The sequence below is a fragment of the Adiantum capillus-veneris genome, chromosome 28 (assembly GCF_014529385.1).
Source record: "Adiantum capillus-veneris isolate H3 chromosome 28, ASM1452938v2, whole genome shotgun sequence".
Classification (NCBI taxonomy): Eukaryota; Viridiplantae; Streptophyta; class Polypodiopsida; order Polypodiales; family Pteridaceae; genus Adiantum; species Adiantum capillus-veneris.
The window spans coordinates 126,388,639-126,416,109 of NC_140958.1; the positions used below are offsets into that span (position 1 = coordinate 126,388,639).

A 27,471-nucleotide genomic window follows, 5' to 3' on the forward strand; every position below is an offset into this window, starting at 1 on the left:
ACGGCGGCAAGGCGGTTGAGCGCGGCGTAGCGGCGTCTCCCTCTTCTTCGTGGTGAGGAATCCTCCACGACAGGAAGCGTAGAGCAGTGAGTGACACACCAACGCCATCTTTGAGCTTACTAGTTTAGGCTTGTTGTGTGCTTGGAGCCATTTGTGGCTGGCACACAATGTACTGGCACATAGTGTATCGGTTAGTTCCTTGCATTGACACGTACGACATACGCGCACATTTTTGGCGCCGCTGCCGGGGAATGCCATACACTAAGCTTGAATGGCACTCTGTGCTTCTTTTATGGTGCAATTTCAATTGTAGGAAAGGTAAGGAAGGAGGGTGTGTGTGTTGAGAAAAAGAAATTGTGTTACTATTATGTATTTTTTTTGTTAATGGAGGTTTCAAAGGTACTGTGTTTTTTTCTCTGTGTAAGGTGTTAGTATTAAGGTGGTTAGTTATGTGTAATGTAATGTACAGTAAGTAGGAAGTAGATCTGTGAGAGCTAATAGAGTGTGTTAGTGTGTAACAGTAGGTGTATTAGTTAGAAGTGGGTAGGTAGAGTGTGTGTGTGCTCTCACGCAGGCCGCAGCGACCTTATCCTTAAAAAAATTAAAAAAAAAAATATATATATATATATTTTTTTTAAAAGATAGGACCGGGATCGGGAATATCTCCCAGACCCAAGCCCAAGCTCACGCTCAGGCTTAGGCATCTATCGCCTTTTAAAATTACGAATTTTAGCTTTACATGTAGCTAAAAATCGATTTTTTGAGGACCAACGGAGCTTGAGGTGACCGAACGTTGTGCTGTAAAGCACACCGCGACCCTCTGAGTGATACACTCGTTTTGAGCTATCACACACTTTAATAAAAAAGCCGATCATTCAAAAATATTAAAAACGTAAACAACACGAGTGAAAACGGACGCTTAAAAAAGTAAGCGGTTAACCTTCGAGGTTATTCGCCGACGCTTGTAGAGTGCCAAAGGCACATGCATCTACGCTCTGGTCGTGTGCTAGAGACGGAGTAACTAGAGAGAATTTCGACTTACGCGAGTTCTCAATATCCACCTACTTTAGGTTCCGGGTCCTCGGCGGGGACCCAAGGTAGTACAAACCAAGACCCGAACATAGCGGCTAGTGACTCTTCCTCTGACTACGACGTCATGGAGGGTTTCCCAATGCCTAATCCCGATAGCTCAAGCCAAGACATACATGCCATGGGTCCACGGTCCGGGCCGAGCGTGCTTAGCCGCTTGAAGGAAACTTTAGTAGAGCCACTCGCTCCGAACATGAAGCTAATGATGTAAATGAGGAGGATGGGGAAGTAAATTCTCCATTCATGACCAACGTAGAGCCTATGCCCTTAGAGAATGTGCACGTGAATACTTCATTCACTGCACCTCCTGACTCTTCAGAGTTATTTCCCTCCGAGGTCATATTACCCGATGGTAGAAGCCTTGCCGAAGTGCAAGAGGTTGAGCGATATATCCTTGCAGCAAGGGAAAAGGAAATTGAGAGCTTACGCAAGGCAGAGCAACGAAGAGAGTTAACATCGAAAGGGCCTATGTCAATATCTTTGCTAGGAGAGCAATCGAGTGCTCCTGATTTAGCAACCTCTAAGGGCCAACCCTAGCACCTCAATCCTAGATAGAGTGTTCTTAAATGAGAACTGGGAGTACGAACTACAAACAGAAACTCTGACTGACCTATACACAGGTCACACCTATCAAGTGGGTTGGTTAGATGTTCTACAATCCACAATGGGTGCTACTAGTGCGGAGGATCAACAACAAAGAGTTTGTGAGGTCATCCATAGGGTCATTGAGTTAGAGAGACAGAACAAGGGGATCAACATGCCTTCAACGGGTCTCATGAGATTCTTGGATACAGAAAAGGCTAAACAACCGACCTTATCGCAAATGGAGACTCCCTCGGTAAGTCTGATGGATCCTCCATACGTTGTTTCGCCAGGGGTCTCAGTGCAATCTTAGCCCACAAGTGATAGCTTTACCTTTCCAAGTCTAGCTCATCTTTTTCTTGATGACACCACGACTACCATGCCTACCCCAATGATGGGCATGCCCCGAAACACGCCATGGACCTCATTTGTTAGTAAAGCACCGCTACATGGTAGCTCAATGCTTGCAACGGTACCTACAAGTGTGTACCAATCGTATACACCCATGGGTCCTCGTACTCATGTAGTCCCTACTCCTCACATTGTTTCAACTACCTATGCTCCACAACCACAACACCCAAGCTTCTATTTCCATGGGACTATACCGGCTAGCATTAGCATGTCACATCCGACGTCTGCTATACCTAGGGCCACCTATATGAACTATGAACCACCACATGGCACAACATCGTACCCCACGTGGAACCCAAGGGCTTCCTATACGCCAAGCCCAATGCCAATACCTACTCCACATGTAGTCTCTGGAGCGCCTTCACCCACGGTGCTTGCTCACTTAGGTGACTTGGCAACATTTGCTCAAGCTATTATCTATTGCTGAGAATATGTGTAACACGCCTGATAGAGAGCCTAGAAGTAAGGCAGTACAAATAGCCAAGCTCACACAAAAATTTAGTGGAGATGGGGATGTGAGAAAGCATATCGAAGTGTTTGAACAAATATGCGATTCTCTAGGAGAATACAATGACCTGCATAAGAGCAATACTTTAAGTTTAACCTTAAGTGGAAAGGCTGGGGATTGGTATAGAATCCTAAGGGTGGAAGAAAAAACGATTTACCCTACTCTTAGGAGACTGTTCTTGAAAGAATACATACGAGAGGGAGTACTTTGGGGTATAGCCTCTCAGCTCGAAGAAGCCCAACGAGAGGAAGGAGAGTCAGTGAGAGACTTTATTAGTCGCTTGAAGCATTTGAATTCTCGTTGTAATCCAAATGAGCGCTTCAATAATAAACCATTGCTCGATAGATTCATTTGGGGATTACGACATGAGAATATCTACAATGGCCTAGTCATTAGAGGTATCACCACTTGGGAAGCAGTCACCACCAATGCGATCCAATTGGAGGATAATTTAATGATTCAAGGAGAAAGAGTGTCTGTTGAGCCTAAATCTATTAGCTCGCAAGCCTCAGGGCATCAGCCAATGACCCTAAAGCCTATCGCTAAGGAGCCAAAGATATCTGAGATGACTTTAGCAGATCTCACCAAGGCTATTCAAAAGAGTTTTAGAGACAATCGTGCTCCACAAAACAATCATATGTATCCAAGAAGGGAGCAACAATGGTGCTCAGTATGCTATGGACCGCATAGTACCAGTGAATGCCCTACTTTTAGAGTAAAATTCAATGGGAATTGCAATGCTTGTGGAAGGTATGGTCATCAAGCTAAGGATTGCATAGTATTTAAGCGCGTGATGGCCAATAGACCAACCTTAGCATGGACAGACACACCTCGAGTGCCTGCATTGATGCTGGCCCCACCACTTGAACAAACAGCACAACACATGGTCCCTAGGGCCCAAAATGTTGTTCAAACAACACCCTTACCACCTCCAGTGCTAGGACCGTAACCACCACATCCGAGAATCACTTCAGTGAATCAAGTGGATTGTGAGTCATCTATTGCTTGTTTGGAAGGCTGTGAGAAAGATATAGATCCTAATATTGCAGATGGATGTGCTTGAAGAAAGTCCACAATACTACATGGAGGACTATTGGGGATAAGTCAAACCTGTATATCAAGTAGCTCCTCTTGCGGCAAGAGGCCAAAATATCAATTACACTGCTAAGAGACCACCTCTTCAATGCTATGAGTGTGGAGGCCCACATCGTGTAGCCGAGTGTCCTATCAGGCTACAAAAGAATGCCACACTAATGCAAATCAATCAAGCGAGCATGTCTACAATGCCAATACTCATGTGTAATCGATGTAGCATAGATCATTTGATTGCCCAATGTCCAAATAATCAAAATGCACCGAAGATCACGCCATTAAACTTGATTGAAGTTGCCGAGGAGCCATCACAAAGTACACGTGTGGTACCAGTAAACGTACTCACACGATCGATGCTCCAAAAACAAAATTATATTCTTGAGGAAAGAGAGACGGCATCAATTGCCCAATCTCAGAAAAAGAAGAAAACACGAAGGAAGAGATTGCAAAGAGCAGTGAAGTCAGACCCCAATTCAAAGACCAACATAGGGACTGGTGACGACCCGTATATATGAACGACGCTGAAAAGGATTCTGATTCAGGACAAACCATGGAGACCAAAACGACCACTAAGATAGAAACCAACAAGGAAGATCTTCATGAGCCAGGATCCAAGAAGAAGATAGGAACTTACCCAAACCCTACAGAGGAGATTGAGCGAGTCAAGCAATTAAAGAGTTTGGTAGAAGATACCCAAAGGCATCTAGAACCAACACCTAGGAAGATCCAGATTACAGACACCGTGTTCCCTACGCAACAACAACCTCACCAAGTCCATAGACCCTTAGCCATACTCAACTCAATAGCTTCCGAGGACGGAATCTACATCAGGAAGGGGGGCATGTTATGTTGAGGTAAGCCCAACTTGTGGTGACAAAGTGGTGTCTATCTATGAGGCTTGCATAAATTGGTTAGACCGGAGGTCCCTAACACCTTAAGGTTTTGGGGTCTGGATGGCTATACCAATTTTTGGAACGTCACAGTTAAGCGCATATGCGCGGGAACAGTACTGGGATGGGTGACCTCCCGGGAAGTTGTTGCCCTCATGACCTACAACTGGTATCAGAGCCATGGTTCAAAGTCCAACCTCTGAGTCCGTGGAACAGGACATGTTGATGTTGACTTCAACCTCTGAGCTAGCTCCCGGCCACGTTGAAGCTCTCAACCTCTGAGCCTAGAAAAAGGCGGAACACGTTGGTACTCAAGGGGACGGGAAAGTCCCAAGTTTGGCTTAAGGGGGCGATTGTTGGGGTAAGCCCAACTTGTGGTGACAAAGTGGTGTCTATCTATGAGGCTTGCATAAATTGGTTAGACCGGAGGTCCCTAACACCTTAAGGTTTTGGGGTCTGGATGGCTAGACCAATTTGTGGAACGTCACAGTTAAGCGCATATGCGCGGGAACAGTATTGGGATGGGTGATCTCCCGGGAAGTTGTTGCCCTCATGACCTACAACTTACATGTTGGGGTATAGGCGTCTGTGCCTTGCCCGGCCGCCCAGAGTTTGGGCGCCCACTGACTTGTATACCTTATACATAGCATAAGTGTATAGGGGGCTGCTCACTCTTTGGAGTCTCCCCACCCACATCGTGTCTGTCTCCTTCTCTCTCTCTCACTCTCCGTCTGTGGTGCTCCCCGATCCCCTTCAATTGGTATCAGAGCTATGGTGACCGTGGAGAGCACGACGGCTTTGAGAGCTTCGAGGCGATAGCTCGCTCGCTCTCGACGGTGGAGTTCGGTCGTGGAGTTTCACGGAGAGCGATTTTAGCTTGAGGAGCATTGTCTTTGGAGCTTAGGAGCTTGGTGTGGTCAAGCTTGGTCGAGGAGGCGGTTGCAGCTTCCTTGGTGAGAGGAGCTTTTGAGCTTAGTGGAGCTCGTTAGAGAAGTGCTCGGCGGAGGAGAGCTTGACATTCGAGTGCTTGGATGCTGTTGTGGCAGAGCTCTTGTGTTGGAGCTTGCATTGAGAGGACATTGCATCACGCAGAGTGGAGCAGGAGCAGGTTCAAGACTGTGTGCAGCTCGTTTTTGCCATTTTCGGGCTCTAAAACGCAGTTTTTTGCGTAGCTCCGTCATACAGAGTCAGATCTACATGATCCAGGAGTCTAGGTCAGGGTTTTGGCACGCTCCGGACGCGATGGTGATGTCTATTTGTTGAAATTATGCTTTGAATTACAGCAGGTACAGCAGCAAGTTTATTTGTGCACTCTCGGGTCCCAAAAACACTGTTTTTGGCATAGCTTTCACACCCGGACTCGGATACATATGATCCAGGAGTCTACCTTGGGGTTTTGGCACGCTCCGGACGCGCTCTTCATATCAGAATTTTAAAATTCTGAACGCTGAATTTTCTGCAGCAGCAGTTGTTTATTGTGTGTCGAGGATTCCACACATGGTTTGCTCTCAGATGTGAGAGTGATATTTGCTGCAAGTTTCCTCACAGGTGGGAGGATACGATGTATGCCTTATGTGGTTTGATGCTCAGGGAGACTAATGTGATTGCATTTTGAGCTCGGCAATGTATGCCTCGAGCATGTTTTTTGGCAATCACAGGTAGAGCAGATATTTGTGTACTAGATTTGCAGGTGTTTGCAATGATGTATGCAAAGTGTGGAGATTGGTGCATGCATTTGGAGTGCGGTTTGATGCGCTTTGGTTGCTCATGGTTTTGAGCGTGCAGTCAATTTGGTTACTAGTTTTGTGGCCGTTTTACTGACGAAACTCTGGCGAAATTTTCCCAGGAGTTTTATGCGTATCATTTATGCGATCTAGGTAGAGATTGCGGGTTGCACTCAGCATTTGCGTGCGGTGTTCTCTGCAGGTGGGAGACTTGTGCGTATGTATGCATCGATACCGCACAGTGTGGGCTTGGTGATTAGCTCACAGATTGCAGTGTGATACTAGAGCATGTGAGGCTTGTATTGAAATTGCGGGAGCTCTATTTTGGAGTGTGTCTCACAGGTTTTACATTGTGTTTCTGGCCATATTGGTAGACAGTTTCCAGGTGTTGTTGGTGAGGTGGTTTTTCTTTCTAGTTTGCTACATTGTGCTCATGGCAGAGACAGGTGATCGATCAGATTGTGACCTCTCACAGATGCGCATGTTTGATGGGTCAGACTTTGCGGCATGGAGAGAGTGTATGCTTGACGCATTGACACAGCGAGGGTTGCATCGACCATTGAGTGGTGATGTAGGTAGACCTTCAAACATGTCTGACGATCAGTGGCAGGAGCTAGAGGAGATGGCACTATCTACGCTCTCTTTGCACCTTGCGGAATCTGTATATGCTTTTGTTATGTATGAGACTACTTCGAGAGCACTTTGGCGCAGATTACATGATATGTATGATAGATCTGAGTCATCACGGACTCGTGTGAGACATGTACATTCACGAGCACGCCGACAGGTAACATGTTGGTATTGTGGTCATTCTGGACACGTTAGACAGCGCTGTTTTCGTCGTATGCGACATCGTAGGAGACATGGCAGTCTCAGAGATGTATGTAGTGATGCCATGGACTCAGTTGCTTTGACAGTTGAGGCACATGTAGTGTCGGAGTATACTAGTGACGGGGATGTCACTTTTACCTCGAGCTATGCACGAGATGCTATACATGTGGATAGTGCACTCCCTTCGCAGTGGTTGCTAGACGCAGATGCTATGTTTCATGTCACGCCGCATCGTGCATGGTTTTGTAGCTATTCTAGCGGGATGCTTGGCAGTGTACGTTTGACCGATGGATCGGTGCATGCGATAGCAAGTGCAGGAGATGTGAGACTGTCATTACCGAGTGGTGCATCTTACTTGTTACGACATGTGCGCTATGTACCAGATTTGACAGTGAGTTTGATCTCGATTGGTCAGCTTAGAGATTGTGGATGTCAGATTTCGCTACGAGAGCGAGATTTTGTGATGCATTTGGGTTCGCTAGTGATTGCAAGAGGTGCCGGGAGTGGTACAGGTTACCCATTGCATATGGATCATGGGAGAGACGGTGTTGTCTCTGTGATCATGCATTCAGGTAGAGAGCGAGAGAGCAGGCGAGTCTCTTTTGCTTGTGGGTTGCAGGATGCTTTGCATAGAGTGCAGAGTAGTGAGCTCGTTGTGCACACAGTTGGGGCACGACTTGAGCAGTCACACAGAGAGGTGACAGAGTCAGACATGCATGCTTTGCTAGTGACTGAGCAAAGCAGAGAGTCAGTTGTGCGAGATACTTCTATGCAGGATAGACAGGTAGAGCGGTCTTGCTCTAGTGAGTCACGACAGGAGGACGTTGTGCAAGAGTCTATGCATACGGAGTTAGAGCATGAGAGCTCTAGTGAGTCACAGCAGATTGAGTGGTCATGTTTGCAGTGGATGATTGCAGAGGAGGCTGAGATGTCAGCGATTATGCAGTCATTCCTTTCTATGCTCAACAGTGAGCATGGGGATATAGTTGTGCAGGATATGTCTTCCAGCAGACACCTAGAGCAGCTGGTTTGCTCTGAGGTTGCACGACAGGTTGATGCGTCTTTTGCGGACAGTCAGGAGATGCATGTGGCTGACACGCCTTGTCAGTCAGAGATGCCTATTGCCAGGGACATATATGTTGATGCATGCTCCGTAGAGCTAGCAGGGCCCGCTAGCATTGCATCGGCATTCGGTGGTCTCATGTATGAGATGCTGATCTTGAGACCGGATATCGCAGCTGCAGTGGGAGCATATGTAGTTGGGATTGTCAGTCGTTTGTTGACTGATGATGGCATAGTGCACGAGGGAGATATGCAGGTATTGCGTACATACTTGCAGTACGTGTGCGGTACGTCTGGTGGTGTATGGACTTACACGGGAGCAGGACAGCCGGATACACACGATCACAGCCAGCCAGTGGGCATCGGTTGAGAGCGGTTTTCTCTCACCTTTTGTAGTCTTTAGACTAGGTTCCCTTGCTTAAAGGCACAGTCGCCTTTAAGTGGGAGGTTGTTGGGGTATAGGCGTCTGTGCCTTGCCCGGCCGCCCAGAGTTTGGGCGCCCACTGACTTGTATACCTTATACATAGCATAAGTGTATAGGGGGCTGCTCACTCTTTGGAGTCTCCCCACCCACATCGTGTCTGTCTCCTTCTCTCTCTCTCACTCTCCGTCTGTGGTGCTCCCCGATCCCCTTCATGTTAACCCTCACGGCTCACGGACACCCTATCACCTACGACGGACGTTGTATTATTTACTTGGTAGAGTCAGGTACCGGGCTTGTCGGTCCAATAGGAAAAGGGTAAGAGTGATCGTCGATGAAAGGCGCACTCTAACTGGAACATTCAAGGGATTAGTTGGCTAAGCATGGACGCCCAAGTGTGAATGGGGCGGGCGAGCTCATATAAAAGTCAACTAAACCTAAAATTCACTCATTCTCTCATTTGTGCAATTGAAGAGTGCTCTTGCTCCATCTCCATCTCCTTCTTCTTCATCTCCTTGTGTGTGTGTGTATGCGAGAGAGAGAGAGAGAGAGAGAGAGAGAGAGAGAGAGAGAGAGAGAGAGTGTGCGATCGTCGATCGAGCATTGCGGCGGCACGACGGCGGCGAGGCAGTTGAGCGCGGCGTAGCGGCGTCTCTCTCTTCTTCGCGGCGAGGAATCCTCCACGACAGGAAGCATAGAGCGGTGAGTGACACACCAACGCCATCTTTGAGCTTACTAGTTTAGGCTTGTTGTGTGCTTGGAGCCATTTGTGGCTCGCACACAGTGTATCGGCAAGTTCCTTGCATTGACACGTGCGACATACGCGCACAAGGTCATCTTTGCTATTCTGCTTCCTCATGGTCGGAAGGCCGCCACAGGAGAGGGAGAGGGATTTTTTATTTTTTTTCTCTCTCTACGCTTCTCACCTCTCTCTCTCTCTCTATGCTTGAAAAATCAAATTTTCTCTCTTTCTCTCTCTATGCTTTTCTGCTTCTCTCTCTACGCTTGTTTCTTTCCCTCCATTCTCTCTCTACGCTTGGACAGCAAGGGGCTGCGAGAGAGAGAGAGAGAGAGAGAGAGAGAGAGAGAGAGAGAGAGAGAGAGAGAGTCATTTTTCTCTACAAACTTCTACTTTTGAGTATAGCTTGTTTGCAGGAATGTTTTCAGATGACTGACCGTCTGTTTGGTGCATTGTTACATATTAGGTCCAGTTTTGCCATGAGATAGCCAGTGAATGTGAAAATGCATCTGCTCATGTTGTTAATGAAAAGCTTGACAAATTGGGAAGTGTGTTGGAAAGGTTGGATCCTGGTGAAGCAATTGTGGTGGCGAGCGCTTTCTCTCACATGCTGAATTTGACAAACCTTGCTGAGGAGGTTCAAATTGCTTTTAGGAGGAGGGTTAAGTTGAAGAAGAGAGAATTTGGGGATGAAAACTCTGCGATTACAGAGTCAGATTTGGAAGAAACTTTCAGAAGGCTGGTCAGTGACCTGCAAAAAACACCAACAGAAATCTTTGAAGCTTTGAAGAATCAAACCGTTGACCTTGTTCTCACTGCTCATCCAACGCAATCCGTACGAAGATCTTTACTTCAGAAGCATGGCCGGTAAACACACTTTATTGCCTTTGAAATTCGTTTTGATGATAACTCGTGTGTTCCTGCAAAGTGTCGTTGATAAATTCACACCCCTTTTTTCAGGGCTTGCCGACAGATCGAGTCTTCATGCTTACTTCCTTAGGATATAGACCGGGCAATCTACAGATGATACCAAATGGAGTTCACCAATTGAACTTCTATCGATGAGAGATAGTTTTCACTACGATGTGGAGCATCACGCTTTGGATCATGTGGAAGGCTTGATGTGCTCACATTCTGGGCGCATAGTCCTCTGCTACATCGAGTGTTTTGACAGCCATTTGGATACTCTTTGTAGTGTGTGGGATACTTCAGCCGGCTCCTCCAGGGCAGCGGAGCAGTGTGGATGTGCCTTTCTTCACACATGGGCGAGATCATTAGTTCTTTTCAATCGGCATAATGCCCACATCACATGGCACTATGCACCTCCCCAATGGCTCATTTTACACTCATCATACAGACCACCTTGACGTGTACAAAGCCTATACTTTGTTATCTCGCTTTTGTACTTCCGTTGGGTGACAGGCCATTGAGCAGAGAGAGAGAGAGAGAGAGAGAGAGAGAGAGAGAGAGAGAGAGAGAGAGAGAGAGAGAGATGAAATGAAACGAAATGTTATATTAAACGTCTTCAAAAGGCCAAAATGATCTATGAGACCAAACTGGTACAATACGTGGGCGTCTAGCTCTCCCAAGCTCAATGGCTTTGTCAGCCAATATATTTTTGGTATAGGTGGACTTTGAAGCCTACTGTGGAGCTTGCTCATCTGACTGCTGAGTCTTTGCTCTAAAGAAGTCAGTGATTCCCTCTATGAATGTCTCCCACGGTCTAATCTCCTCAAGTGACTCTCCCTGTGTCTGCGCAACTCTAGCAAAAACAACCCCAGGCATCTTGATCCTGATATCTCATGACTCTAGCCAGTGGTCCAAAGCCCTGTCTGAATAGACAGTGAAAGCGGCCTCGTATCTCATAGTACACTGGACAATGACATATGTGATGTAACTCTACCTCTAGCTCTATATGACACAACTGGTAAATCCTGACCTCTGCTGGTACTCTCCTTATCTCTCAATCTCAATCTCTAGCTGGTGCGATGATGTGCGCATCTGACCAATAGCACATCGTATCCCATGGGCTAGATGAGTGTCCATATAGGCAGGTTTGAACATATATCCATCCTCTGTGAGCTGGAGAAAATGCTCTTTATAGAAAGCCATCTTCATGCCAAGCTCTCGTGTCGGCTCTGTCCATGTCCTCCTCGGGAAATCATAGAGACTAGAGGCCTCTCCATGCGTCTCCATCTATTGGTATTGCCCGCTCAGCTATGATGGTCTACTAATGGTCCCCATATCTACACCCCATAAAGCATAGTTGAAGTAACCAATGTGTCAAATAGCCAGAGGTTTGTTCGAGGTTCTTGAAACTGAATATGCGAACACATCCTCTCTATCCTCCCCATAGCTACATTTTCTCTCGTTAGTCCGGTCTGTGTTGCTCTCCTCAAGGAGAACATTGGACCACTAAAGACTACTTCTAGGTAAGTGTATGCGTCTGTATACTCAACCGTCTGCCGACCATATGTGAAGGTCGGTGCAGATCGCCTGACCCACTGTGCTGTGGTGTTGAACACGATAACTTTGGTCTTGCCAAGGTTCACCGACAAGCCGCTATCACTGGCAAATGTGTGCAATGCATCCAAGTGTTGTTGCATCCCCTTGGGCGAATCTGAGATCAACACAGTATCTCCTGCATACAATAGTAATGAAATCCATGTCCTTGCCAATTGTGCTCCTCAAAAAGAGAGAGAGAAATGAAATGAAATGTTATATTAACGTCTTCAGAAGGCCATAATGACCTATGAGACCAGAAAGTTACAATGTGGTGGATCTGATACAAAGTCAGAGTAACAAAAATGACAAAATAAAATGACAGAATCAAATGCTATGGAATCTGAAACAGCTAGGTGTGATCTAAGCAGATAGGTGGGATAGCTAAATCACAGATCACAAAAGATCCAGCTAGGTGGAATAGCTAAATCACAGATCACAAAAGATCCAGCATCGGTCACTGGCGGATCTCATCAATCTCCTCCATGGTCAATAGCTTGACCGGGCGTCGTGCATGCTGGGCCAAAGTGATCCGAATCCTCTGATGCAACCTCCGTCGATGCTGTGTAGTCCTCCGCAATCGTGGGCGACTCGATCTCCCTAGCTCGGTGGCTCGGTCGATCAGTGTGCCTCCAGTGTGAGGCAACGAGCTCTCTTGTGGTAGTAGCTCCTCTGGGTGTCCAGTGTCTGCTCTAAAGAAGTCTGTGATCCGCCTCTGAGACTGGTTGACCTCTCCTCTCATCAAGCTCTCTCTGTGTCTGCGCAACTCGAGAAAAAATAGACCCAAGCATCTCTGATCCTCGTACCGCATGACTCTAGAGAGTGGTCCGAAGCCCTCTCTGAACAAGCAGTGGAAGTGGCCGCGTATCTCGTAGTAGACGGGGCAGTGGCATGTGTAGTGCAACTCTGTCTCAGGCTCCAGGTCACATAAGAGACATGTCCTGGCCTCTGTTGGTACTCTGCTGTATCTCCCAGTCTCGATCCGCAGCTGGTGTGAAGATGTGCGTATCTGGCCAATAGCACATTGTATCCCATGAGACAAGTGGGTGTCCATGTATCTAGGTCTCGTCACAAAACCGTCCTCCGTAAGCTGGAGAAGATGCTCTCTGTAGAAAGCCATCTTCGTGCCCAGCTACTGTGCTGGCTGTATCCATGTCCTCCTGATGTCTAGCTGAGTCAGGTCCTGGCGGATGAGCCTGGTAATCTCGGACTGTGTGAGAGTCAGAGAGGGTGCATCCAGTGAGTACTGGAAGGGTGGCAGTCTGTCTATGCTGAACCCATGCGCTTGAAACCATGATGTCATCTCCCCATACCAACATGCTGTATCTCCCTGCATGGCTAACTGTCGAGAGGACTCAAGTGCAAGGCGAGCATATCTGTTTCTGGGAAGTTCCCAGATGCGGTGTATGAAGGAGACGGATATGGTGAGCGCCTCAACAACTAGTGGGGGGCCAGCTAGCTCTGCTCGTATAATGGCACACGGTACTGAAGCCTTGGCTCTAATGAGCCGTGAGATCATAGAGACTAGTGGCTTCTCCATGTCCCCCCATCCATCAGTGCGACTTGTCCTCCCATGATGGTCCAATGAAGGTCCCCAAATCTCAGCTCCATAGAGCAATGCAGAAGCCACCAGGGTGTCAAAGAGCCAGAGCTTCGTTCGAGGCTCCTGAAACTGAACATGTGAACACATCCTCTCCAATCTACCCAATGTTGCATGGGCTCCAGTCAATCTAGTCTCTGTTGCTCTTCTCAATGTAAATGCTGGTCCACTAAAAACCACTCCAAGGTAGGTGTAAGCATTTGTTTACTCCACCGTCTCCTGGCCGTATGTGAATGTGGGTGCTAACCTCCTGATCCACTGTGGGGTCGTATTAAATACCATGACCTTGGTTTTACCAAGGTTGACAGACAAACCACTTTCATGGGCAAAGCTATGCAAAGCATCCAAGTGACGTTGCATCCCCGAAATCCCCTAGAATGATGATGTCACCATCTCTAGAGAACTCCCAGATGTCATCATCCAAAATAGAAAAGGGGGACTGTCCTCTGGGTGGTGCATACACTGACGTACTCGGGGGAAAGTAGCAAATAGCAATGTAAAGATATCTGCCTGTCTCTGCTCTCAATCTCACCCACATGTACCTAGCTTGCTCATCCCTGCGAGCTATGTGTATCAATGGCTGCAACTCCTCCCTAAATAACACTGCCACTCCACCTGAGCCCTACCCTCTGTGCTCTGATTGTGTCTCCTGTCTACATGCGGTCTCCCATCTGTACCCACTAATGTGAGGCATAGACTGCCCAGGGGCCTGATGTGTCTCAGAGCAGAAGATGATATCTCTCCCACTAAAACTTTCCTCAAAAGCACCCACATCTAGACGCATAGATCCATTACAATTCTAGGTAGCAACTTTGAGTGTGGTCCCATAGGTCTCACACCGTCATGTGGAGCGTGGCTCCAATATCACCACTCTTCCATCTCGGTAAAAAGCAATCTTACCTTTTTCCCTTGCCGCTCTAATCTCTGGCATTACCTCTTGCATATGAGCTATCTGTGAGAGGGTAAGGTCATCCCCGAGGAAGATGCCCGTTTTCTTAAGAGTTGGTCTCTTCTTCAAAAAGTCCTTCTTCGCTTCCATGGAGGGAAAACGAAGGATGAGTGCTCTTTCTTTCGAGGTTTCCCCCTTGCTCCCATTTTTCTTGTTGCCCACTCTCCAAGCTCGAGTGCATCGGCTCATGAATCCCCATCAAAGCCGTGAGTTCTTTTACCTCTTCGTCCACATTTGAAATCTGCTGTGACGATTGCTCCTCTGGTGTAAAGAAATCTTTAATCTGCATTTGAGACTCTCCTAATGTCCTAAGCAAGATCTCTCTATATTTGTGCAGCTCGAGTAAAAACAATCCGAGACATCTCTGGTCCTCGTATCTCATGACTCTAGAAAGTGGTCCAAAACCCTCTTTGAACAGACAATGGAAGCGTCCTTGTATCTCATAGTACACCCAGCACCGTGCAATGACATGTGTAGTGTAGCTCTGTCTTTGGCTCTATACGACGTAAGTGACATATCCTAGACTCTGCTAGTACACTTTGAAATCTACCAGTCTCAATCTGAATGTGATGCGAGGATGTGCATATTTGGCCAATAGCACACCATATCCCATGAGATAAGTGTGTATCCATGTATCCGGGCCTAGTCACAAAGCCGTCCTCCGTGAGTTGGAGAAGATGCTCTCTATAGAAAGCCATCTTCGTACCCCATAGCTGAATCAGATCCTAACGTATGAGTCTAGTGATCTCTGTTGATGTGAGAGCTAGGGAGGGTGCATCCAAGGAGTACCGGAACGGAGGCAATCTATCCATGCTGAAACCATGTAAGTGAAACCATGATGTCATCTACCCATACTAGCATGTTGTATCACCCTGCAGCGCTAGCTATCGGGATGACTTTAGGGCCAGCCGAGCACATCTGTCTCTGGGCCCATAAACTGTGCATTAGGGATACTGATCTAGTAAGTGCCTCGACCACCCACGGGGGGGGGGGGGGGGGGGGGGGGGGGGGGGGGGGGGGGGGGCGCAGCTAGCTCGGCTCGAATAATCTCATGTGGCAATGAGGCCTTAGCCTGAATCATCCGAGAAATCATAGAGACTAAAGACCTCTCCATACATCTCCATCCATCAGTGCTACCAGATCTGCCATGGTGGTCCATTGAGGGTCCCCATATTTGAACTCCATAAAGCATAGCTGAAGCCACTAGAGTGTCAAAAAGCCAGAGATTTGTTTGAGGTTCCTGAGACTGAACTTGCGCACACATCCTCTCCAATCCTCCCAAGGCTGCATAAGCTCTTGTCAGTCTAGTCTCTGTTGCTCTCCTCAATGAAAACACCGGTCCACTGAAGTATACCCCAAGATATGTGTATGCATCTGTATACTCCACCGTCTCCTGGCCATATGTAAATGTGGGTGTTGACCTCCTGACCCACTGTGGTGTGGTGTCACACCATAACCTTGGTTTTCCCAAGGTTAATAGAGTCTAGACAACCCACCATCATGAGCAAACGTGTACAAAGCATCTAAGTGACGTTGCATCCCCTCTGGAGAGTCACAAATCAACACGACATCATCAGCATATAACAATAGTGGGATCCATGTCCGTGCCAACTGTGCTCCTCTAGCACCATCCCTCTCAATGTAGTCAGAAACCTCATCCACATACATACCAAATAGTGTAGGAGATAGCGTGCAACCCTGCTTCACCCCGATAGTGGAGTGAACCAAATTAGAAATCCCCGTACATGCCCTACTATTGACCTGTATAGAGCCACGATCCCCCAAATCAACTCTGTGTGTACCTGCTGTCTTCTCATCGGTCTAGCTCTGGGCACTGTATCTAAGGCTTCGTGGAAATCCACAAAGCTACAATAGAGCCGTCTCCCATGTGATCTCCCCTCCTCAATAATGGCTGTGAGTGTCAAGAGTAGAGACCTCTCCTAAAACCTGCCTGTCCTGCTGCCCGTACCCCCTCTCTCTCTGTCCATCTACTCAACTGCTACTCAAGGATGGATGCGTACAACCTTGCCAATGTGTGTCCAATCATGATAATGCGGTAGTTCCCAGGCTCCCTAGGGTCCCCTCACTTGAAGGTAGGTACGATATTAGACAAACTCCAAGCATCAGGTAGGCCCTCACACATGGGCGGTTGAACATCACTGCTAGAAGCTCTGCAAGCAAGTCTCTGGCATGTATAAAGTGCTCTCCATCATGATCATATGCTCTGGTCCTCATCCTATCAATGGCCTTCTTTACCATCTCGGCATTAAAGAAACCACATGTGAGTGGGCATGGCTTTGCAAGAGGTGGCTGCCCCGAGACTGTGTACAAGGATGATGCATACTGACTCCAAACCTTGGTAGAAGTGATGGCTGGAGGGGGGGAGTGCCCATGAAAGAGTCGCCATGCCTCGCCCGAGTCCTGGCTCAAAAATAACTGGTGTAAATCCTGCTCTAGTCGATCCAGAGATGCCCGCTTCTTCCGACGCACCAAGCGCCGAGAAGCACTCGGCAATCCGGGACTGCCTATAAGTAATGACTCCCATAAGTACCTCCCTCTGAAGTTGGGGCTCTCGCCTTTCTGCACTCGTCATCATACCAACTGTTCTGGGGTATGCTCTTAGAACGTCATTTCTGCCCAAGCCCAGTGTGTGGGTATGCCTCTGCTGCTGCATCCTGCAGTGTCTTTGTCAAAATATGAGTGAGCTCCTCTAAAGGTCGCGCCGGCTCGTGTGTGCATAGACGTCTGTAGATCCCATCTATGTACACTTAGTCAGTCTCCGATGTAAAAGTATATCGAGTAGGTGCTCCTACCCGTGGCACGTGTGCTGCACTAAACTGGAAGGAGATGGTCATAGTCAAAAGGGCGTGATCCACTTCTACACCAATGGGCCGTGGCCCAACTCTGAAGTCCTCAAAACAGGAGAAAGAACTAAGGCCTTTTTGTTCCCTGTGCTCTATGTTTAGCACGTGAAAGATGAAAGAGCAGAAAGAGTTAATATACTTCACTAAACATCTTAGAAGTATTTTTTCTTTATTGCTTACTAATGCAGCACATGGTGGGCTCATTACAGCATTCGGAATTTCTTAACACAGCTGCATCAAAAGGACAACACTTGAGATGAGAAATATGAAATTAGTGAAGCTCTTCAAAGAGAGGTATAAATTGTCTGCTGTTCATTGAGTTGTTTGTCTATGCTAAAGCCTCCTTATCTAGAAGTAAGACATTACTCCAAGGCTCATCACTCGGTAGGACACACCCAAAGCCACATAAAAGGTCTCAAGGGCCTGCTCACCTCTCTACAAATTGGCCTTGCATTGTGCAAATACAGCCCTATGTCATCTGCAAATTCAGCATCCAAGGGATCCTTGTCTTGAAGAGGCATGTGCAACCCTCTCAAGCCAATCTCTTGTGCCGTGCCACTCAATGCATTGACGAAGTAAAAGGATAGAAAAGGTGGCCTCGTCCAACACATCTACACAATGCAAACCGCAGTCCCCGCCCACCTGCCAAAAGCACTTTACTATGTTCAATGATTTGTAGTGCTACAGTTTGTGCGGATACATAATCCAGGGATTGTACCCTACCCACCAATTACTGTACCATCATGATAGGCCATACACTGGCCAAGTTATATGCCTCTATTCTAGAGCATGAGATAAAAATATGGGTTCAGGGGATGCAGATCGGGACCGACTGGCTTCAAGAGAGGATCTTCACTTTGGATCACATTCTTATTGGGACATTGATAATTGACGAGGGAAAATTTTCAGAGAGATGGATATATTACTGCTTCATGGATTATTATGAAGCTTTAAACAGGGCAAGGCTACTACAGAGGATGTGTGAGACAGTCTTTGCGGGGTTACTATACTGTATAGGAGGGTGATCAGGAGAGAGAACTTCAATGGTTTATTTACACCAGTTCGAGCCACTATAGGTGTGAAACAAGCAAATCCTCTTATCACCTACTCTCTTTGGCTTAGCTAATAATGAGATAGTGATTATATTGATAGAGGAGCACAGTTTAGCAGCATATGTATCCCTCCTTTTTTGTATGCAGATGATATTATGCTGATAGTTGATTTTTTGGAGGGCATGAAGAGACATCTTGAGGCCTTCTACTCATACACACAGGATAGTGATTTTTCGGTCAACCTTGGTAAGACCAGGGTTATGGTGTTTAACATGACTTTCCAATGGAGGACCGTAGCTTTTATATGGTCAAGACATGGTGCAGTACGCTGACACTTATACATATTTTGGGATGCTCTTTGTTCTCTTTCGGAGAGAGTGCAAATGTCAGACTGACAGAGGGGATAGGCTAGGGGGATTGGATAGGATGTGGTCATAGGTGGAGTTTCACAAAAGCCTCGCACAAAGCTGTGGTCATTTGATAATTTAATCACATCTACTATGTCTTTTTGGCATTCATATATGGGCCCTAGCATGGATCATTGCAGCAGACAAGGTCGATGGATGGAGATCCATGGAGAGGCCACTGTGGTCACTATGATATCTAGGATGATCTGGAGCAAAGGCTCTGTACCTCATGCGATTATGGCACTAGTTGGAGACAAGAGGTTGGCAGATACAGTGGAGTGCCTCGAGAGCAGCATATATGCCGGGTTTCTCGACTGGGACCAGAGATTGAGGAGCCTGCTTATTATGAGGTGAGAGGAGGTTTCCATTGCTTACTCCGGAAGGTGTTTGGACCACTTTCCAGAGTCATGGATTATGTAGACCTGAGAGTCTTGAATCTTACTTGCTAGAGATTAACACTCATTGATACACCCTTTAGAGATAGCACACCCATGCATCAAGGGTACAAATGAAAATTTTGTTCACCTCCTAGGTAGACATGCAAGATACTCCCAGGGCTGCCATACAAGGCACACTGGTGGATAGAGCCACCCAGATACAGCGCCTGAGACAACCTAGGATACTGCACTGTAATGAGGCAAATTTAGGATCATTGCAAGAGATTAGACGTGGCCTACTTGCTTCTTTAGTAGGGAGGAGATAGATAATCATACTACAGAATCCTAGGTGATAGCTCATGGGATGACTTCCATCTCCCCCAAACACGAGTTCTATTGCATGAGGAACATGTCCTCCTTTTATTGTACCCTCCCTTTACAGTTTGATTCCTTTTATTTCACGGTAGAGCTCAGCCATGTAGGCTCATGAACCTGATGGCTCTGCACAATTGGACAACAGAGATTGCACAAAACACTTCCCGTCCTTGCCATCCTTTCCATGCGTCAGTTGTTATCAATAGAAGATCATGCCTTTCCTTCTTGCTTGTAGTTAAAATTTGTAATAAATCTACCTCTAAAGCTTGTCATTGTGCCTTATTTACTGCAGATTCATGCTGCATTCCGTACGGATGAGATAAGAAGGTATGCACCTGCTCCCCAAGATGAAATGCGAGCTGGGATGAGCTATATCCATGAAGCGATCTGGAAAGGGCTGCCAAAATTTCTACGTCGTGTGGACACAGCTTTGAAGATGATTAAGATCGATGAGATTCTACCCTATAGTGTTCCCTTAATCCAGTTTTCCTCCTGGATGGGAGGTGACCGCGATGGTATGGCATCCTTGTAAAAAAATTGTGTGTAAAACGACAACAGGGCTTTGATCAATCCTTACTTTGACAGTCGTCTTTCATAGGTAATCCAAGGGTCACCCCAGAAGTAACGTATGACGTGTGTTTGCTAGCAAGGTTGATGGCAGCAAACTTGTACCTTTCGGAGATTGAAGATTTAATGTTTGAGGTCTGTATTGCAGCTGACAAAGACAGGTTATGCATGATTTTTGCACTGATATGCATGATCCAGAAGCCCATATGCACATGCACGCACACATGCATCCATGTGCATCATCCTTGCAAACCAAATGGGGATTGCGCATACCATGATTGTTTGTTGATGGTTGTTGGCAAACTGCAAAACAATTGTCACAGATTCATGTAAACAATCATGAAATAACTCCACCGCCTCCCCCTCCTTCACCTTCACCTCCACCTCCCGCTCCTCTCTCCCCAGTGGGGCCTTCAGTCTCATCCCCCGACTCATCCCACACTCCTCCTCAGACGCAGGGGACTGGACACACATCTGCAGCGATGCGATCTCTTGGTAGTGCTTTTGCTATGAGTCGCATGGCTCGGAAGAGACGACTCCATCTGAGGCCGCCACTTCTGGTTCAGACCTCTCCTTTTGCAGCAGTCCCTCGGGGTCTGACTAGCTTTGACATTTGCAGATGATGGGGCTTCTTTGATTACAACTTCACACGCTTCCTAGGTGATCCTTCTCCTGACCTGGAGGAGGCTTGCTTTCGAGTCCACGTCCTCTTTCTAGCAGCTCGAGGCACTGAGGCTCTGGATACAGCGGTAGGTTTCTCCTTTTCGTTGTGCGGCAGCGATCCTACAGAGTGGACCTTGCACACAAGTCTTGACTGGCTCCAGGTCCAGGCCACTGAGTTCTCACACCACACAGGGGACAGATCTGGTACAAACACTTTGGCCTTTAGCCAAGTTCAGTGTGACGCCACCGGATGCAGCAGGTTGCAGGCACCTTGTGGCGCGTTTGTTTACTGACACTCAGAGCCCCCCTTGCTATGTATTTGTACTTGAGGATTCTTGGACAGAGGATGTAGCCCTGCGGGCTGCACGCTCGGCCCGGGCCTTTGGGTGGGACAGTCACTTCAGACGCGCTTGTCTAGAGGTCGCTCCGATGCGTATATTCCCCATCCAAATAGGCCTCAAAGATAGCGAGGTTGGCTGTTCCTGCAGCATTTGTTTTTTCTCACTAATTCCATGAGGATCGTCTCATGGAATGGGCAGGGATTAGGAGGGCCCCAATTTCAGCATCAAAGGGGTCGGTTGCGTCAGGAGCTTCAGCGATGCCTTGTGGGTGGTGAGATTGATATTCTTATGCTATAGGAGCATCATCTATGTGAGAGCCGCATTAGACGATGTGGTCAGATTTTGCGTGGTCGCTATGAGACGTTTTGGTCAGCTGCATTTGGAGCTGGAGGTATCGAGGGAGGGGTATGTATGACTATTGCGGATTCTTGGCAGCAGGCCATTGTGGCCAGAGGTATCATTGTGCCAGGCAAAGCTCAATGGATTACTATGCAGGTTCAAGGTTGCCTCATGGGTTTCTTGAACATATATGCGCCCAATGTGGCATGTGCACAAGCAGAGTTTGGGTCTCATGTTGCTGAGTCTTTGCCGCATGTAGAGCAGTGGTGTGCTGGGGGGAACTTCAACATGTTGGAGGACCCCTCTGACAGGATTGGAGGTGGCCATGCTACAGTGTATGGGGCTGAGTTGGCAGCTTGGGAGCGGCTATGTATGAGTATAACGGTTTCCGATGTTTGGCAGCACTCAAGTTTTGTGAGACCCCCAGATAACCTGTCTTTCTCTCGCTCTGACCATAGAGTGGGAGGAGTGAATCTATCAAGGATAGATCGCTTCTACGCCAGTGACCACATTTGTGACGTGGGGGGGATCTATTTGCATCCTGGCAGGGACTACTTTTTTCGACCACACGTAGTGATTCTCACGGTGACAGACAGACAGAGGAGGGGGAGGTGCAATGCTACTCATCCTTGACAGGATCTTGCTGGATCGAGAGCTTAGAGAGCGAGTGGAGGCACTTTGGACAGAGAGTCTGGACACGCAGGACACCCCTACTGGTAGAGTGGCCTCTAGATTGGTAGAGCTTAGTCGCTTCTTCCTTTAGGAGTCTGCAGCTTGCTTGGCTGCAGCCAGGGAGGAGAAGAAGCGTCTTCCACGGGGCATTGTTTCCTTACAGAGGATGCAGGAGCAACATCCAGACAGTCCATGGTTGGAGGTGCAGAAGGAGCAGGCTATGCAGGAGTTGATTAGCATTGAGGAGCGGCGCCATGAGTTTGCCTTCCATCGACAGGCATCTCAATGTACCCAGGTGGGTGACAGAGTTACTGGGGAGTTTTGTGAGACAGTGGGGCCACGCCATGCGCACACCAGTGTTAGTTAGTTGAGGAGACTTGACGGATCAATTGCTTCAGAGCCTGAGGATATGCGTGCAGTTGCTACTGACTTCTACCGCGATCTGTTGTCAGTTGAGCCTCAGTCAGAGCGCCAGGATGCATGCAAAGAGCAGGTTTGGGCACAGATGCCTTGCCTTGTTACCGAGGAGATGCGACAGAGACTTGAGGTTCCCCTCCAGATAGAGGAGCTTCATGAGGTCCTTAGAGCACTCCCTCGTAGTAGTTGTCCTGAGGAGGATGGTTTGACTCCCAGCTTTTTCTTGGAGTACTAGGACTCGCTTGGTTCAGATCTTTGCAGCACATTCCAGTACGTTTTACACATTGGCGGGATGCCTGACAGCATGAGTGAGGGCTTGATCCACCTGATTCCCAAGGAGGGAGGCTCCTTGGATGAGATTCGACAGCGGCGACCCATTACCATCCTCAACTCATCCTACAAAATTCTAGCAAAGGCTCTGAGTTTGAGGATCCAGCCACTACTAGAGAGCATTATACATGGGACACAGAAAGGTTTTGTCAAGGAGCGTAGCTGTCAAGACCTACAAAATTCTAGCAAAGGCTTTGAGTTTGAGGATCCAGCCACTACTAGAGAGCATTATACATGGGACACAGAAAGGTTTTGTCAAGAAGCGTAGCATCCTTGACAACATCTTCACTCTTTGGGAGGCGTCTGCCTTCGTGCGTCTCCGATGAGAGGATTTGGTGATACTTCTCGATTTTGAGCTGGCCTTATGACAAAGTTGACTGGGACTTCTTGGAGGGCACTCTACACAGGACGGGTTTCAGAGATGCTTGGATCAAAGGTGTGTCAGCTCTCTACAGGCGTGCGCATAGTCAGGTGCTCTTGGCAAGGGGAAGAGGGGAGCGCTTCTTGCTCACGAGTTCGGTCAGACAGGGTTGCCCTCTTGTCCCCTTCCTCTTTCTATTCTATGCTGAGGCAATGAGCAGATTTTTGACTTCTCAGCAGGTTGGCTTGTGTGGTCTTGAGCTCCCTATTAGGGCAGATGATCTTCTTGACGTTGAGTTTGCCGATGACTCAGCCTTGTACTTGGGAGGGCCAAGAGGCCAATCTGCACAGGTGTGAGCAGGCTCTTGAGGTGTTCTGTTGTGTATCAACCGCACTGATCAACTGGAGGAAGACAGTTGCTTTCTGGCTTGGCAGTGCTCCTATACTTGATTGGTCGCCAGGTGAGGGTTTCAGATGGATTCCCCCAGGGATTGCAGTTCCCTACTTGGGTTGTCAGGTTGGCTTGGACTTGTCCCCTAAGCAGCAGACTGCTCCCCTCCTGTCCATTAGGAGGAAGTTGCTACATTGGAGTTCGGCACCGCTCTCTTTGGCAAGCAAAGTTGTAGTTGTAACAAACTTGGACACCCCAAGTCAAGATTCTACCTCAACACAACAGAGATTCACTTTAAAACAGTTCACAAAAGACGACACGGCCCTCCGAGCAAAGTATGAGGAGACTAAGAATCTTCTATTGACGGTAAACTGATACAATCCTTGTTTATGTTTACCTGTGGTATATTCACCTCAAGTAACAATCTTCCAATGAGCGTTCTTGTAGTCAGCGCTCCAGCCAAGCAGCTGGTCACTGCCTGTGGTCAAGGTGGAGCCTTCAGTTGGCCAGCCTTGATATTTTGCTTTGCCGAACCAGTACAGCCCTCATGTGCTAATGACGTCTGGTTTTGAAATGCAGGTGGCCAATCACAAGGATATTCTTGATGGAAACCCGACACTGAGGCAGCGCTTGAAGCTTCGAGAGCCGTATTTGACTGTATTGAATGTGCAGCAAGTACATACTTTGAAGCGAATGAGGACTGACACACCAGGCCATGCACCCACATTAAGTCGCGGTGGAACATCAACCTCTGATCTTGTCAATTTGAACCCATCAACAGAGCATTCACCTGGCCTTGAGGATACTTTGATCCTCACAATGAAGGGCATTGCTGCTGGCATGCAGAATACTGGGTAAAAAGGTTGAAAAGTGGAAAAGAGCTTGGCTTTTGTCTGCTGTCCTTCATTCTTAGGGAAGGGAAATTGGCTTGAATAAAATTCACAGTCAAAAGTTGTTGTTGGAAGACTGTTTTCAAGATTTTGAACAGCTCGAGGGTCTTTGGAATGGTCTGTAGACATTGATTATAGTTGCAATCTCATTCTAATGTATTTAATTAAAAAATCCACATTCTAGAAATCGCTATGATTTGTCAATGTTGCTCAAGCAATTCTTAAAATTGTCTTTTCACATGAAGCATAGCTGCCATTGGCTTTGTCGCCACTCAACGGTAGAGGGCTAAGAGAGTGAATGATGCATAGGATACGGAATGTATCAATTATGGGCTATGTGATATTACCTCCACTTCAAAGAGTTTCATCATTTTAAACCAAATAGGTCAAAAAAGGTAGAATACTACATCTACTTGTTTAGCCCTATTTGGTGGTGCTGCTGCTTGAGTTGTTGAATAATTTTCAACTCGACACCTAAAATGTACTACTGTTTTTCAATCATGTATACAATCAAATGTATATCTCTACATAAGTTTTATAGCCTAGCGGCATAGATTGCATGTTTACTCCATAGGAATTCTTCCAAGTTTTATCATATTATGTATGGACACTAAGTACCATATGGAGCTGATCATCAAATGGTTGACCATGACACGAGTACACTCGTTTGTGAAAGTGAACATCCTTGGTAATAGAGCGGAGTCTCCACAAGGAAATGATGTCTTACGGTGTTTCGAAAGGAGATGACATTACATCATTAATCAAAAGATAGGATGTTTAAACAAAAAATTATGCTAGCAAAAAATATTGCCTAGTCAATATTGGATGGTGGTACTGCCTGAACACATTTTTGTAGTAAATTTTGGTAACTAATGTACGTGTACAAGTTAGTTTCTAAGACACTTTGAGGATTTTTTGTTCCTTCCAAAAGCTTCCCTTTTTTTCTTTGAAGAAATTGTTCAAAGGTAGCCTTGAACTAATTGCACGATTCAAAGTCATCTTAGATATCACAAATTGACTTATGTATGACATCAATAAGGTAATCAGAATACGCTATAGCGAACACAAATATTTTGTGACGTATGTGGTTTACATCGAAGTGTTTTAAGTGTTACCAAATTATTAATTGTGCTCCAACATGTTTGCAATCCTCAATACCCTCTTACACAAAATGTATGATCTTTGTATGAGTTCGTCATAATTCATTATCAACCTACAATCTACATTCATTTTTTTAACAAGTAATCATGGTACACAAAGTTTTAGGCATTATATAAGGTAATCGAATGTCATGTCGTATCTCAGTACCTAGTGATGATCATAGCTTAGTAGTGTGTGGCCTCTGATTATAAATTCAAGTTAGCCTCCATCACATGTCATAACATGTAGGGGGGACCATAAAGCTACAAATGAAAAAGACAATTCACCACTATTGATGGGTATCCTTAAATATATGTACTATGTGAAAGTTATGATTCTTAGAGAGAAGTAATGGAAAGAAAATGAGCATTAGCATTAGATTGAAAGTCCAATGAGCATGGAGAAGCTCAAGGACTTCAAAGACCTAGTTACACAGTCAAGAACTCTCAAGACACATGATTTAAAAAAATGGTGTTTTTGAGAGGGAAAGATGTCACTTATGGAGACTCTATGATGTATGTTCAAGAGCCAAGCCTTGCAACATGTCTTTCTACTTGACATTGTGATGTGTGATGCCTATATACTTCATGAGTGTTTCACTAACTCTTTGCATAAATCACTCAATATGAAGCTTGGTATGGTAAGACACCTATTCGTAGCTTGCATATGTTTGGCTGCGTAGCTAACGGTTTAGTCCTAGAGCAACAATGCAAACTAGTGAATGGTAAAAGCTTGTCTAGAATGAGTTGGTCACTTGTTGATAGCTATTCTAGGTTAGAACTTCTGAGTCAGATGTCAGATTAGATCACATAGGATGAACTAAATCACGATTCAAATGATCTTATACAAAACCAGAAAGATAAAGGAACTAAAAGAGTAGAATAAAAAATTGACCAACAAGATATTCAAACTAGCTTGGTGGCATTGAACTGCTTAATGGAGCTTTGTACTTTCATAATCTAACCAAGGGCATTGCTACATGTTCAGTTGTTGGCTCTAGTTTCTTTTCAATAGTCCTTGTTGCCGATTTCTTAGTTCTCGTATTGAGCTGGCACCAGAACTCCTTAGTGAGTTTCTGCTTTTTGGTTGGCGGTTCAGATATCCCTGTTGCATCCTTTTCCAGATCTCTTTTTGTTCCTAGTGTAACCAAAGTTGCATGGTCTGCCTAGGTCTCTCAAGACCCGCCATCTGGTCTTAAAGAACTTCAATCCCACTCAGCATCAAGAGTATATTTTTCACATTCACATATGGTGGAAAACTAGTGGCTCAATATAGGTATTGCCATACGTATCAGGCTTTGAATAGATTTTGGGTTTCGACCTTTTTCGTTTGGGTTACCACACTACTGAACAAGATTGAACTGAGGTTATAATGGACGTTTTGCTATTAACCACATGTGCCAGAAGCATACTGAACAAATTTTTTGAAACATAAGTCGGGGTTTTTTTTACACTTATGGCCTCTACAACAAACCTATACATTGCATTGGTGTTCTAGGTAGATATTGGGATACCTTGCTCGCATGTCTTCCTCTTCTTTTTAATTTGGGTTGTCTTGTTTAAAAAACTATTGATTTTGACCGTGCTGCATGGTTGTGTCTTCTAATCAAATGGCAGTTTGAAAATGTGGAAAATTGTAGCAAATATAATGTGGAGATTCTTGCCATTGACTAGCATTGTTCTTGTCTCAACATCAAATATCACTAAAACGTGTTTGATTATGTGGGCATCGATGGGTAATTTGGCTACTTCCAACATCACCATCATCCCCCAATTTTGTATAGCTCCCTTTCCCTATGTTGGAATACATATTTGCTAATCGGTTGATGTAACACTACGAGTTAAGGCTCTGTGGGTACTAGCTTCCCTACTTATTGTCGGCTATGG

At 46.4% G+C, this 27,471-nt stretch overlaps 1 pseudogene across 1 annotated transcript in view; it reads left to right on the plus strand.

Annotated features, from left to right (window-relative positions):
* Positions 1-24,649, plus strand: part of LOC147421265 (phosphoenolpyruvate carboxylase, housekeeping isozyme-like) — a 66,119-nt pseudogene extending 41,470 nt beyond the window's left edge. The window contains exons 2-6 of the transcript XR_015186993.1: positions 9,816-10,216; positions 17,474-17,558; positions 19,768-19,990; positions 20,074-20,177; positions 24,135-24,649. The product of XR_015186993.1 is annotated as a phosphoenolpyruvate carboxylase, housekeeping isozyme-like (transcript). The remainder of the gene's footprint in view (positions 1-9,815; positions 10,217-17,473; positions 17,559-19,767; positions 19,991-20,073; positions 20,178-24,134) is intronic.
* The last annotated feature ends 2,822 nt before the right edge of the window (positions 24,650-27,471 follow it).